At 48.9% G+C, this 12,655-nt stretch overlaps 1 protein-coding gene across 3 annotated transcripts in view; it reads right to left on the bottom strand.

The window, feature by feature from the left end:
* Positions 1-12,655, bottom strand: part of KCNIP4 (potassium voltage-gated channel interacting protein 4) — a 764,317-nt gene that overhangs the window by 412,367 nt on the left and 339,295 nt on the right. Inside the window, exon 1 of one of the 3 annotated variants that reach the window (XM_045019172.1) lies at positions 11,592-11,734. The exons of the other annotated variants lie outside the window; for them this stretch is intronic. The gene's annotated coding sequence lies outside the window, so the exon portion shown is untranslated. Of the gene's footprint in view, positions 1-11,591; positions 11,735-12,655 lie in introns of those variants that run through there. 3 annotated transcript variants of the gene reach the window in all.

Below are 12,655 nucleotides of genomic sequence, written 5' to 3'. Positions count from 1 at the left end.
CCTGGTCCGTGAATACTGTCACTGCACCCCAGCAGAGTGCTCAAGTAACCAAAAGCTCTCATACCCTACGTTTGCATAAGTCCTTCCCTTCCGGACTCAAACAAGTCCCAATCCCAGTCCCATCCCATAACTGTGTACTTAAGTAATAAAAATACTTTGCTGTTAAGTACTGTTTCCGTCATGTTTCCTCACTGAAGACTGTGTTTGAATGGGGTGCGTGGGGAAGTGCGTTGCTAATTGCATAGGACAGGCACCTTTCGCAGGGTACAGACACGGGGTCCGGATCAGCAGCGGGTAACACACACAGTGCAGTCAGCAGGCACCGTGGTCGGTATGGGAGGTGGTTTCCAGGTTCTGTGTGGGCGGTGGGGATGTGACTTTTTAGCGGGGGAGGGCAGGTACAGATCTTATACAGCGGTCCTTGTCGTGGACCGCTGAGTCACGCAGCAGAGGAATCTGTATCCGTCCTCCTCCGCCACAAGGCCACATAGCCCCCCGCACACAGAATCCCAAAAAGGAGGGATGGCAGGCTCCGTTGAAACAAGCAGTCCGGCAATGCGGACCGCTGTAGGAGCAGGAGCCTGTCATTCCTTGAGTTTAGAGGCGGTCTTTACATCAGCGCACACCCTACCCACCGCAGTCTGCGTTCCAGTTTCGACCCTTTAACGAAAAGTCATGAATAAAGAAACCTCTCCTCAGTAACAGTGTGACATGTATTTTATTTTTACACGTGTCTTGGAAGTGGAGGAAACGGGGAGAACGGGGTATTTAACCGAAGAGGAGAGTCAACAGTAACTGGGTAAAGAAACAGGGGCAGGTTCAGCTTCTCTGTAAAGAAACTGAACAGTCACAGGTCACGCTGCTCGCTGGTATTTGAAGAGTTCCTTGTCGCTGTCCCAGGCGCCTGTATAGGGCTTCATGAGCAAGTGCATTAGCGGGCAGGCTGGGTCACCGAGGATCACTATAGGCAAATGCACATCCACAACAGTTATTTCGTGGTACGGGAAGAAACTACCTTCCAGCAGGCGTCTGAGCAGCCCACAGTTCCTGAGAACACATGCATCAGGAACCTTGCCCGGCCATCCGACGTTCATGTTGGTAAAACGTCCCCTATGGTCCCCCAGTGCTTGCAGAACCATTGAAAAGTAGCCCAATTTCTCAGCAGCTGAATGTGGAAGAGGTGGACGATAAAGTGCGAGGAGGAGAAAACGGCGAGGATCGCAGCGGGCTCCATGCTTGCAGTGCTGTGGCGTCCACGCTGTCACTGACCAGAAAAGTGCACGAACAGATTGCCCGCAGGCGCTTTCAGGGAGGGAGGGAGGGCGTGATTGACGGTTCAATGACGACAGTTACCCAAAACCACCCTCGACACATTTTTTCCCCCAGCATGCATTGGGGGGAAATCCCAGAATTCAAATGGGCAGCGGGGACTGCGGGAACTGTGGGATAGCTTCCCACAGTGCACCGCTTCGAAAGTCGACGCCGGCCCCGTGAATGTGGACTCAGAAGTTCGAATTAGTGTATTTAGTATGGATACACAAATTCGACTTCATAAGGTCGAATCCACAAATTCGAATTAAGTAGATTCGAAATAGTCCTGTAGTGTAGACAAGGCCTAAGTTTAAAGCAGCAAACAGCTATCATATTGTGCACTAATCTGACAAGCTTGGGGCGTGATCCTGCAAAGGTGTAAGCATAGGAGTAACTCAAGTCACATGATTAGTCCCCATTGAACTCAACTCTTTCCAGCCTTCCCTGTCCACCCAGCCCTGTATTCTGGGTGTCATCTTTGATTTGGCCCTCTCTAGACCCACACGTCTAGATCATGGCTAAATTTTGATGGCACAAACACCCAAGATTCACCCTTCTCTCACAGTCCACACAACTAATTAACCTTCATTTCATACCCCACTCATTTTATCGCATCCAGACTACGGTAACCTCCTGCTTTCTGGCGTTAAATAAATGCCATCTTATTCCCCTCTTATAGCCATTCAAAACGGTGCCGTGAAAATCATCATTCTGATGGTCATTCCAGCCATGTCACCCCTCCCCTCACATGTCTCTATTTCAAACACCAAATACTGGTCTTCACTGTCAACACTGGTCATGACTTAGACCTGATGCCAGCCTTCTTTGCCCATTAATCAAGCCTTGCCTACAAACATCTTTGCTCTCTCATGAAGCTCCTTATGCATTGGTAAAAAAAAAAAAAATCGGCAAAACTGCCACCACTATCCTCTTTCAAATCCCTCCTCTAAACTCTCCTCTGTTGGGGAGTCTATAAACTTCATGTCAACACGCTGGCAGTTGGGTGCTACAACTGCTTGTTACACTAATTGTAATCACATCACATCTGTTTTCTCATTTTATACTTGGATTGTAAACTCTTTGGGGCAGGGTCTCTCTTTTCATTATACAAGTGTACAGTGCCAAGAACAATAGAGCCCTGATCCATGATGGGGTGGGTGACTCTAGATGCTACTGGAGCAGGGGTCCCCGCCATGGCGCCCGCCGGAGCATCTATGTGCTTCTGCAAACTGGTTGGCAGACAAGCATCCGCCAAAATGCCACCGAAAAGCGGCATCAAGAGGTGTCGCTGCCGAAATGCCGCTGATTTTCAGCGGGATTTTTGGGGGCGATGCCTCTTGACGTTGCTGCTTCGCGGCGGATGCTTGTCCGCCAGCCACAGTCCTTGGTGGCTCGTCATCCAGCGCCTGCCACCTGGAAAAGGTTGGGGACCACTGTACTGAGTATAAATAGGACTGACCCTTAGAATTTTTCTATATTTTAGCTTGATAGTTTATGAAGAACTGATTTTAGATAACATGAAACTTAATTCAGTCATTCAGTCCCAAAGTGAGAAGTATTTTCACTTTTTTTCTCCACCAAGTTTATTCCAGCCTTAGGGTGCTATTATACAATTAATCATGCACTATGAGACTCAAAGTGCTGAACTTAGGGTACGTCTACACTACAAGACTATTTCGAATCTACTTAATTCGAATTTGTGGAATCGACCTTATGAAGTCGAATTTGTGCATCCACACTAAATACACTAATTCGACTGTCTGAGTCCACAGTAACGGGGCCAGTGTCGACTTTGGAAGCGGTGCACTGTGGGAAGCTATCCCACAGTTCCCGCACTCCCCGCTGCCCAGTGGAATGCTGGGTAGAGCCCCCAATGCCTGCTGGGGGAAAAAATGTGTCGAGGGTGGTTTTGGGTAACTGTCATCATTGAACCGTCAATCACGCCCTCCCTCCCTCCCTGAAAGCGCCTGCGGGCAATCTGTTCGTGCACTTTTCTGCTCAGTGACAGCACGGGCGCCACAGCACTTTGAGCACGGATCCCGCTGCAGTTATGGCCGTTGTCAACTCCTCGCACCTTATCGTCCACCTCTTCCACAGTCAGCTGCTGAGAAATAGGGCTACTTTTCAATGGTGCTGCGAGCACTGGTGGACCATGGGGGATGTTTTACCAACATCAACGTCGGGTGGCCAGGCAAAGTTCATGACGTGCATGTTTTCAGGAACTCTGGTCTGTTTAGACGCCTGCAGGAAGGTAGTTTCTTCCCGGACCACAAAATAAGTCTCGGGGATGTGCAGATGCCTACAGTGATCGTCGGGGACCCAGCCTACCCGCTAATGCCCTGGCTCGTGAAGCTCTGTGCATGCCCCTTGCACAGCGACAAGGAACTCTTCAAGTCCCAGCGAGCAGTGAGCAGCGTGACCTGTGACTGTTCAGTTTCTTTACAGAGAAGCTGAACCTGCCCCTGTTTCTTTACCAAGTGACTGTTGACTAGCATCTGCAGTTACATACCCCGCCCACCCCGCTTCCCCAACTTCCAACACACGTTTAAAAATAAAATACATGTTCCACTGTATCTTTACAAAGGTTTCTTTATTGATGACTTTGCGTTACAGGGTTGAAACTGGGACACGGACTGTGCTAGGTAGGGTGTGCGGTGATGTAAAGACCGCCTGTAAACTCGAGGAATGACAGGCTCCTGCTCCCAGAGCGGTCTGCAGTGCCGGACTGGATGTTTCAACGGAGCCTGCCATCCCTCCTTTTTGGGACTCTGTGTGCGGGGGCTATGTGGCCTTTTGGCGGGGGAGGACGGATACAGATTCCTCTGCTGCGTGGCTCTGTGGTCCAGGACAGGGACCGTTGCATGAGATCTGTAACCCCCCTCCCCCGCTACAAAGTCACGTACCCCCCCACCCACACAGAACCTGCAAACCACCTCCCATACCGACTAGGGTGCGTACTGACTGCAGTGTGTGTGTGACCTGCTGCTGATCCTGCCCCCATGTCTGTACCCTGGTAAAGGTGATTGTCCTGTCAAATTACCAACCCCCTTCCCCCCTTTCAAACACAGTCTCCTCTAAAAGAACATGACGGAAAAAGTAATTAACGGAAAAGTATTTTTTATTATCAACTAGACAGTTAGGGGATGAAACTGGGATGGGGGCTTGGGTGAGGCGGGAAGGAAAGGACTTCTCAAAATTTAGGCTATGAGAGCTTTTCGGTACTTGAGCACTCTGCTGGGGTGCAGTGACAGTTTACACGGCCTCTGGCGCCCCTCCTTCTGGTTATTTTGGGTGAGGGGGGTATGGGACTTTGTGGCGGGGGAGGGTGGTTGCAGATACACTGCAGGGGGGCTCTGTCCTCCTGCCTGAGGTCCTGCAGAACATGCACAAGGCGCAGGAGCATGTCCGTTTGCTCCCTCATTAGTCCAAGCAGTGTTTGAGTCGCCTGCTTGTCTTCCTCACGCCACCTCTCCTCCCATTCGCTGTGTGAGCGCTGGTACAGAGAGAGGGTCTCCCTCCACTGGCTCTGCTGGTCCGCCTCGTCTCGGGAGCACCCCATAACTTCAGCGAACATCTCGTCCCCTGTCTTTTTCTTTCGCCGCCTAATCTTTGCCAGCCTCTGTGAGGGGGATGCTGTGGCAGGTCTGGAGACAGTCGAAGCTGTGTGATGTGAAAAAGGGAGTGAATTCCTTGCAAAGATAAATTTTTGTGAAGAATGAACACAGTGTAGTCTGTCTCTGTGAATTCTGGGTTGAGATCCCAGTGCCTGATGGGGCAAAAACCATTTTCGCGGGTGGTTCTGGGTAAATGTCGTCAGTCATCCCTTCCTCCGGGAAAGCTACAGCAGACAATCATTTCAAGCCCGTTTTCCCTGGATTGCCCTGGCAGACGCCACAGCGTGGAAACCATGGAGCCTATTTTGCCTTTTGTGCCTGTCACCGTATGTGTACTAGATGCCACTGACAGAGGCGGTCCAGCAGCGCTACACAGCAGCATGCTTTTGCTTTTGCATGACAGCAGAGATGGTTACCAGACATACTGTACCATCTACCATACCATAAATTGGTAATAAGATGGGCATGGTTACCAGTCCTTTTGCACTGCACCATTTGCTGCTGTCATAAGTGCCCCTGGCTGCTCTTAGCCAGGGGCGCAAAAGCCAAAATTGGGAATGACTCCCTGAGTCAATCCCTCCTTTTTGGTATCTAAAAATAGAATCATTCCTGCCTAGAATATGGGCAAGTGTACTAGAGAACCACTGTATCAGAGAACCAGAGAGCACAGCTGCTCTGTGTCAGATCCTGCATAGATTATGAGCTGTATGCTATTCACAGGGGGTGCTCCTGCAACAACCCCACCTGTTCATTCCATTCTTCCCCAGCCTTCCTGGGCTACCATAGCATTGTCCCCCAACTTGTGTGATGAAGTAATAAAGAATGCAGGAATAAGACACAGTGACTTGTTAGTGAGAAATGAGTGGAAGGCAGCCTCCAGTTGCTATGATAGTCCAGATAGGACATTAAGGAGTGTGGAGGAGAGGAGCCCATCATCCTGCTGCTAGTCCAGGGGCAATTGAATCTTTTCTTTACACATGAAGGGTGGGGGCTGATGGAGCTCAGCCCCCTGTTGCTATGATGACGATGGTTATCAGCCATACTGTACCATCTACCAGGAAAAATTAGGGCCAGGCACCCTTGATTGACCTTACCGATGCTAGTCAGCATGGTTACCAGCCCTTTTGCACTGCCCCATGTGCCAATAGGCTGATGATGAGGACGGGTACCAGTCGTATTGTACCATCAGCCATCCATAGCGTGGGGGGAGCAAGGATGTTGGTGTTGAGTGCTGCACCATCGCGTCTATCTGCAGCATTCAGTAAAGATAGGGTGACATGTAAAAGAGCCAACAGAGGATTGTTTTCCCTTTCACTTCTGGGGGTGGGTGGGGCGCTGCGTAAATTGCCTAGCTATGCCCTGACCCACTGCGGACACTGTTTTTGACCCTAGAAGCATTTGGAGCTCAGCCAAGAATGCAAATGCTTTTCGGAGACAGCAGGAACTGTGGGATACCTTGCGTCCTCAGTCCCCCCTCCCTCCATGAGCGTCCATTTGATTCTTTGGCTTTCCGTTACGCTCGTCACGCAGCAGCGTGCTGAGTCTCTGCTATGCCATCTGTCCGGAGATTTTTTAAAAACACTTTGGACCAGGCGTAACATTACAGTAATTCCCCTAATTAGATGCAGGAGTCTCCAAGCGAGATCACCCTGAGGACGGTCACTGAAGGAGATAGAGAGCGCATGCTGCGTGAAAGCCAGCACAAACCAGGGCCCTATGCAGCCGTGCTCGGGGAGGCAATGCTCCCTGAGTACCTCATGAAAGCCTGGCGCGGAAAAGTGTGCTACCATGGAGCACCCAATAAGGCAGCTCTCCCCAGGAACCTCCTGCGGAGGCTTTTCGATTACCTCTAGGAGAGCTTCGTGGAGATCTCCCATTAGGATTTCTGTTCTATCCCCATATATAGAGAGACCTCCTTTTCACATACTTCAGATTCCTGTTATATTAAGAATAAAAGTTTACATGGTTAAAGCACTTACCGAGTGATCCTTCCCCTGATTCAGGGTCCGGGTTAATGGCCGGGGACGGTTGGTAGGGGAACTCCGTAAGGGTAATGAAGAGATCCTGGCTGTCGGGGAAACCAGCGCTGTAAGCGCTGTCGCCTGCCTCGTCCTCCACAAACCCTTCCTCATCTTCCCCGTCCGTGAACATCGCCGAGGAACTGGCCGTTGACACTGTCCCATCGTCAGAGTCCATGGTCGCTGGTGGGGCAGTGGTGGCAGGCTCCGTAGCATCCGTTTGCCGCTTTGATTTTTTGGTAGCCTTGTCTGGGGTCCTTGATTTTCACGTGGCGCTGCATGGCATCCCGGCTGTATCCTCTGTCTCTCATGGCTTTGGAGACCTTCTCGTAGGTCTTTGCATTCCGCTTTTTGGAGCGCAGCTCCGAAAGCATAGACTCCTCGCCCCACACACCGATCAGATCCAAGAGTTCCCGGTCAGTCTATGCTGGGTCCCTCTTTCTATTCAGAGATTACATGAACTCCTCTGCTGGAGAGCTCTGCATTGCTGCCGGTGCTGCTGAGCTCGCCCCGATGTCCAACCACGAAATGAGATTCTAACTGTCCAGACAGGAAAAGGAATTCAAATTTTCCCGGGACTTTTCCTGTGTGGCTGGTCAGAGCATCCAAGCTCGGACTGCTGTCCAGAGCGTCAACAGAGTGGTGCAGTGTGGGATAGCTCCCGGAGCTAGTAAGTTCGATTTGCATCCACACCTAGCCTAATTCGAGATAGCCATGTCGAATTTAGCGCTACTCCCCTCGTCGGGGTGGAGTACCGAATTCGAACTAAAGAGCCCTCTAGGTCGAATTAAACGGCTTCCTAGTGTGGACGGTTGAGCGGTTAATTTGAATTAACGCTGCTAAATTCGATTTAAAGTCCTAGTGTAGACCAGGCCTTAGTAGAAATACATACTATAGTATTCTTAGTTTGGTTATGCATTTCTGATATAACAAAGGATGAGCATCTCTGAAACAGTCTTCGTTATGTAGAACAAGGCTGGAGGAATACAAGGTGGAATTTTTAAAAGCACTTAAGGGAGTTAGGAACACAAGGACTTGGACTCCCAGCTCCCTTAGGTGCTTTTGAAAATCCTGTTCATTGACAGTAAGTCTACCAACCATATTTTATTGGATTCATTGTACAGTTTTACATGCTGTTATAGCAATACAGAGCCATTCTGGAGATGTTATGGTGTGAAGTCTCACAGAAAGTTGCTTCACGTCTGAATGGAGACCACAGTACAGGATGTGTCCAAAATGCTGAATGTTACCCAGGGTCACCTTAAAAAGCATGGAACCAATAAATCAAGGGCAATTGGCATGAACTCATCCTTAACCCCCTTCCTCCGAAGAAGTTACTTTGTTTCTGGTTAGTTGTGACTGACTCCGTCTCCCTCTCTCCAGCATTCCCAGAGTAATTCTTGAAGCATTCATTGATACACCCACTCACTCTAAACATCACTGACTCACACTAACACCATCTGCTGTATATTTTCACCTAAACAAAGTTTGTAGCAAAGTAATATTTAATGTCCTGTGGTGGTAAATAAAACAAAGCAAAACAAAGCCTCCCTCCCCTCAAATCAAAATTTTAGGTTATATTAAAGGAATAGACAATAAAAATGAAAATATAATGCCATTCTACAGATCATTAAGTATGCCCTCACCTTGAATACTGTGTCCATTTCTGGCCAGCCCATCTTAAAAAGATAGAGGATCAAAAGAAGTGCAATGAAAATGATTAGAGATACTAAATGCAAATATTAAAAGGGTTAGGTCTCTCAAGTCCTGGCAGGAGAGGATTACCTGGGGACAGGACAGAAGAATATTAGATAATGAACAGAGCTGAGAAGGTTAATTAGGTGCTCCTAGTTAACCTTTTTCCAGAATACCAGAAAGAGATCCAACAGAATTAAGTGGAAACAAAATTTAGGATAAAATGAAATATTCTATTTTGCACACACAATGCAGAGTCTTTGGAAGTCACCAGTCACAAGATAGTCAGTGCAAAATTTAGAGCGGATTAAATAAAGTAGACACGTATTTAGTAAATATATCTACAGTCACCTTACTAGAATAAGAATATATAAGCAATATAAATCCTCAAGGCTCACATGGCTAGGAAAACCCTAACTGACAGAAGTTAGAGAGAAACTTGTCTTAATAGGCAGGTTATTACACAATTATGCCTTTTGATGGTTGTTGCCCCTTCTTCTGAAACACCTGGCCCTGGCTACTGGACTAGCTAGATCACTGGTCTGACTCAGCACAGCAGTTTCTGTCTCTCATTCTGCCGGCAGACCTGCAGCAAGCCAGCACTGACTTTGTGGCACTTGCCAGCTTAGCCAAAAGAGAGTTAATACCTATGAAAGGTGAGTGAAACCTACACAGGCAGGGATCTTATGGAATCCTGATTACAAGTGAAATCTGCTCTTCAACAGCAGGATCCCCAGGGAGGGTGATTGAGCAAGTCTGCATAACCTTTGGGCCAACTAGAATTTACTTGGCCATCCCTCTTCCTAGTACTTAAACACAACTCCTACAGCAGGGGTCGCCAAACTTACAAGCCGCATACAGCCATCTTCAGAAGTTTGAGAGCAACAGCGCACCTGCTGTGGCTCCGGGCTTCAGCCCTGCAGGGATTGGGGGGTCTTGAGGCTGAACCTCCAAGCCCCAGCAAGCGTGCCCTATGGGGCTGAAGCCCCAAGCCCCTTCCCCACTGGGCAGAAGCCAGAGGCAATGCATGGGGAGCATGCCATGTGCCCCTGAAGATTTTTGCCAGCGTTTGCTGACCCCACTCAGTCACATGATGCCACAAGGCCCCTCCCTCCACAGCAACTACTGGAGCTGGCAAGCTGGGAGTTGTGGTTGTGAGGAGAGGCAGTGGCAAATAGCTGGGAGCTCCAGGAAGAGAGACTGCTTTTGCTGCTGCCTCTCCCTGTGGAGCTAACACCTGGGAGCTGCAGGGAAGGGCCCCTCAGGGTAAAAGGGGGAACATGCCTTGGGGGGGGCACAAACCTTTAAATTGTATTGTCGCACTCTGAGCAGGCACTAGTAGTCTCTGAGAGAAGCCCCTAGCCCAGGGGCGAGCAAACTTTTTGGCTTGAGAGCCGCATCAGGTTTCCAAAATTGCATGGCTGGCCGGCTAGGGGAGGCTGTACCTCCACAAACAGCCAGGTGTGGCCTGGCTCCCAACCCCTATCCGACCCTCCCTGCTTCTCACCCCTGACACCCCCCCTCCGGGACCCCTTCCCCATCCACCCCCCTGCTCCCTGTCCCCTGACCACCACCAGAACCCCCCACCCCTGCCTGCCCCCTGCCATGCCAGCCAACCCCTCCTCTCATTCCCACCTCCGGACCCCTGCCCCATGCAACCACCCCTTCTCCCTGTCCCCTAACTGCCCCTAGAACCCCTGCCCCCGACTGCCCACTGCTGCCCCATCCAACCCCCCCTTCTTCCTAACTTCCCCCCAAGACCACTGCCCCCATTCAACCCCCGTTCCCCACCCTCTGACCACTCCAACCCCTTTCCACACCCCCAACCACCACTCCAAACTCCCCTGCCCTCTATCCAACCCCCCTGTTCCCTGCCCCCTTACCACGTTGCCTGGAGCACCGGTAGCTGGCAGCGCTACAGTTGCGCCACTGCGCAGCACCGAGCACCGGGTCAGGCCGCAGTTCTGCAGCTGCGGTGCCCCAGGAGCTCAGAGCCCCGCAGCCCAGAGCATTGCAACGGCAGCAGAGCGAGCTGAGGCTGAAGAGCAGTGGTGGGGCCAGGGGCTAGCCTCCTGGGCTGGGAGCTCAGCGGCCAGGCAGGAGGGTCCTGCAGGCCGGATGTGGCCAGCTGGACGTAGTTTGCCCACCTCTGCCCTAGCCCCACCACAGGGCAGAAGCCCTGAGCTCCTCCCTCCCAATCTGGTAGGCAGAGAATGGGGGAGGGGAGCTCTCTGAGCCACACGCTAACTGTAAAAGAGCCACATATGGCTTACAAGCCATGGTTTGAACACCCATGTCCTACAGAAAAGCATATGGAGACCCAGAATTCAGTCACTGGGGATTTTGAGCAAGGATTGCACAGTGTCAACCTCCCCACAAGTCAAAAAAAAATAAAAGTAATGAACTTAAGAATTAAGTACCAATTCTATAAAAATCTTATGGCAAAATAAATAATAGCAGCAGCTTAATTTCTACTACGTAACAAGGATACTTCATAATCCATATACATAATCTTCACACAGTTATACATAAATATAAAGCAACAAAAATTCAAATCTAATTTGTTAGTCCCCACAAACACAGTGAAAAGTAATGCAATGTTTCAAAAGCTCAGCTGGAGTTCTCTGTCTGAAACCCAGGCAGACTCTTTCTATTCCTCTGCTGGACTATGGAGTCAGCCAACTAATTAACCAACCAATCCCTACTAAGTATATAAGAGAAAAAAACAAAACTGAAAATAGCACAATCTAAGTGACTCTTTCCCCACCATCACATTTAAATAAGAGAAGAGTTGGTGAACCATACCACTTAAAACCATTTAATTAAAACAGTTTGGCTAAAAACATTCATGGCATACAAATTAACATGAAAAGTTAAAAAAAGGAAATGGGGGAAAAGGACTATAACTAAAACTGCCAGTGCCTCCCTGTGTTGGAAAGTTAATAGGACTAACCTGCTGCAAATTGCTTCAGAGTTAGGGAAAACCACCTGCTTTCTGCTCCTCTGGCTGAACTTCTCCCAACCCATGTCAGTCACATGGCCTTTTGTAAAGCAGCAGCCCTGACTGCTAGTCCTCAATGGAATCTATGAGCCCAGCAACAGGGAACCTATTGAGCATGCCCAGAGAACTACCCCACTCAATTCCAGAAACTTCTGGGGATGGAATGCTAATTGTGCACCTGCCCAGCTGCCAGGACTCAGACAACTCCCTTCTCTCTAGGGCTCTTAAAAAGATATCTCCTCATTAAGTGTGTGGGTTACATTTGCAGCCCTCATCCCAGAAGGGGTAACTAAGTCTCATAGAATTTACTAGAAGTTGTTCAATAAGTACTTTGTGCTCAGCTATAAAGCACGTGAAAAATAGTATTGAATTATAAATATCACTGGTTAAAATTAGACACAGTGCCATTTAGACAGTAAGAAAAGTGAAAGAAAAACACTTTCATTTTAAATGTGAATATTGAAAATGTTCAGTGTTTTTTGCACTCCCAAAATTCACTTGGCTCCTTAAAAAAAAAAGGGGGCCCAGGTTTGATCAGCTTCACTTCTTTACCCTTTTGTCTGTCCTTAGATGTTGCAGAGGTTTTTTTCCTCCCTCCAGGAACATCTGTAAAATTAGCCCTACATCAGTAATCTTAACAAAAAGAAGAAGAGTATCCAAAGCCAGAGAGAAAATGATCTGAAAAGAAAAATGGATCTTAACATATCTAGATACCACAAAACAGAATTTTCTGCTCAATTATAGAGAAAAAGAAAAGTGAATAGCATACATCTCGTGAGTGCAAGTCTCTCCTCTTATCACTCTTTGGTCAATCTGCCTGCAACTCTTGCTGTCCAGAAACCAACTTCTTGCTACGTCCAGATATCTGCCTTGATCTAGGTCAGTCTCCCCTACTGATACCCACAATGGACATTTGAACTCACTGACTTTTCTAAGATATGGCCCACTGAAGATACAAATGTCCTGAATGATGATGATTATTAGTCAGCTTTCAAAGGCTTAGGGACTAGGCTAAC

This window comes from Mauremys mutica, chromosome 5, assembly GCF_020497125.1.
Source record: "Mauremys mutica isolate MM-2020 ecotype Southern chromosome 5, ASM2049712v1, whole genome shotgun sequence".
NCBI lineage: Eukaryota > Metazoa > Chordata > Testudines > Geoemydidae > Mauremys > Mauremys mutica.
This window is presented reverse-complemented; position numbering and strand designations above follow the sequence as displayed.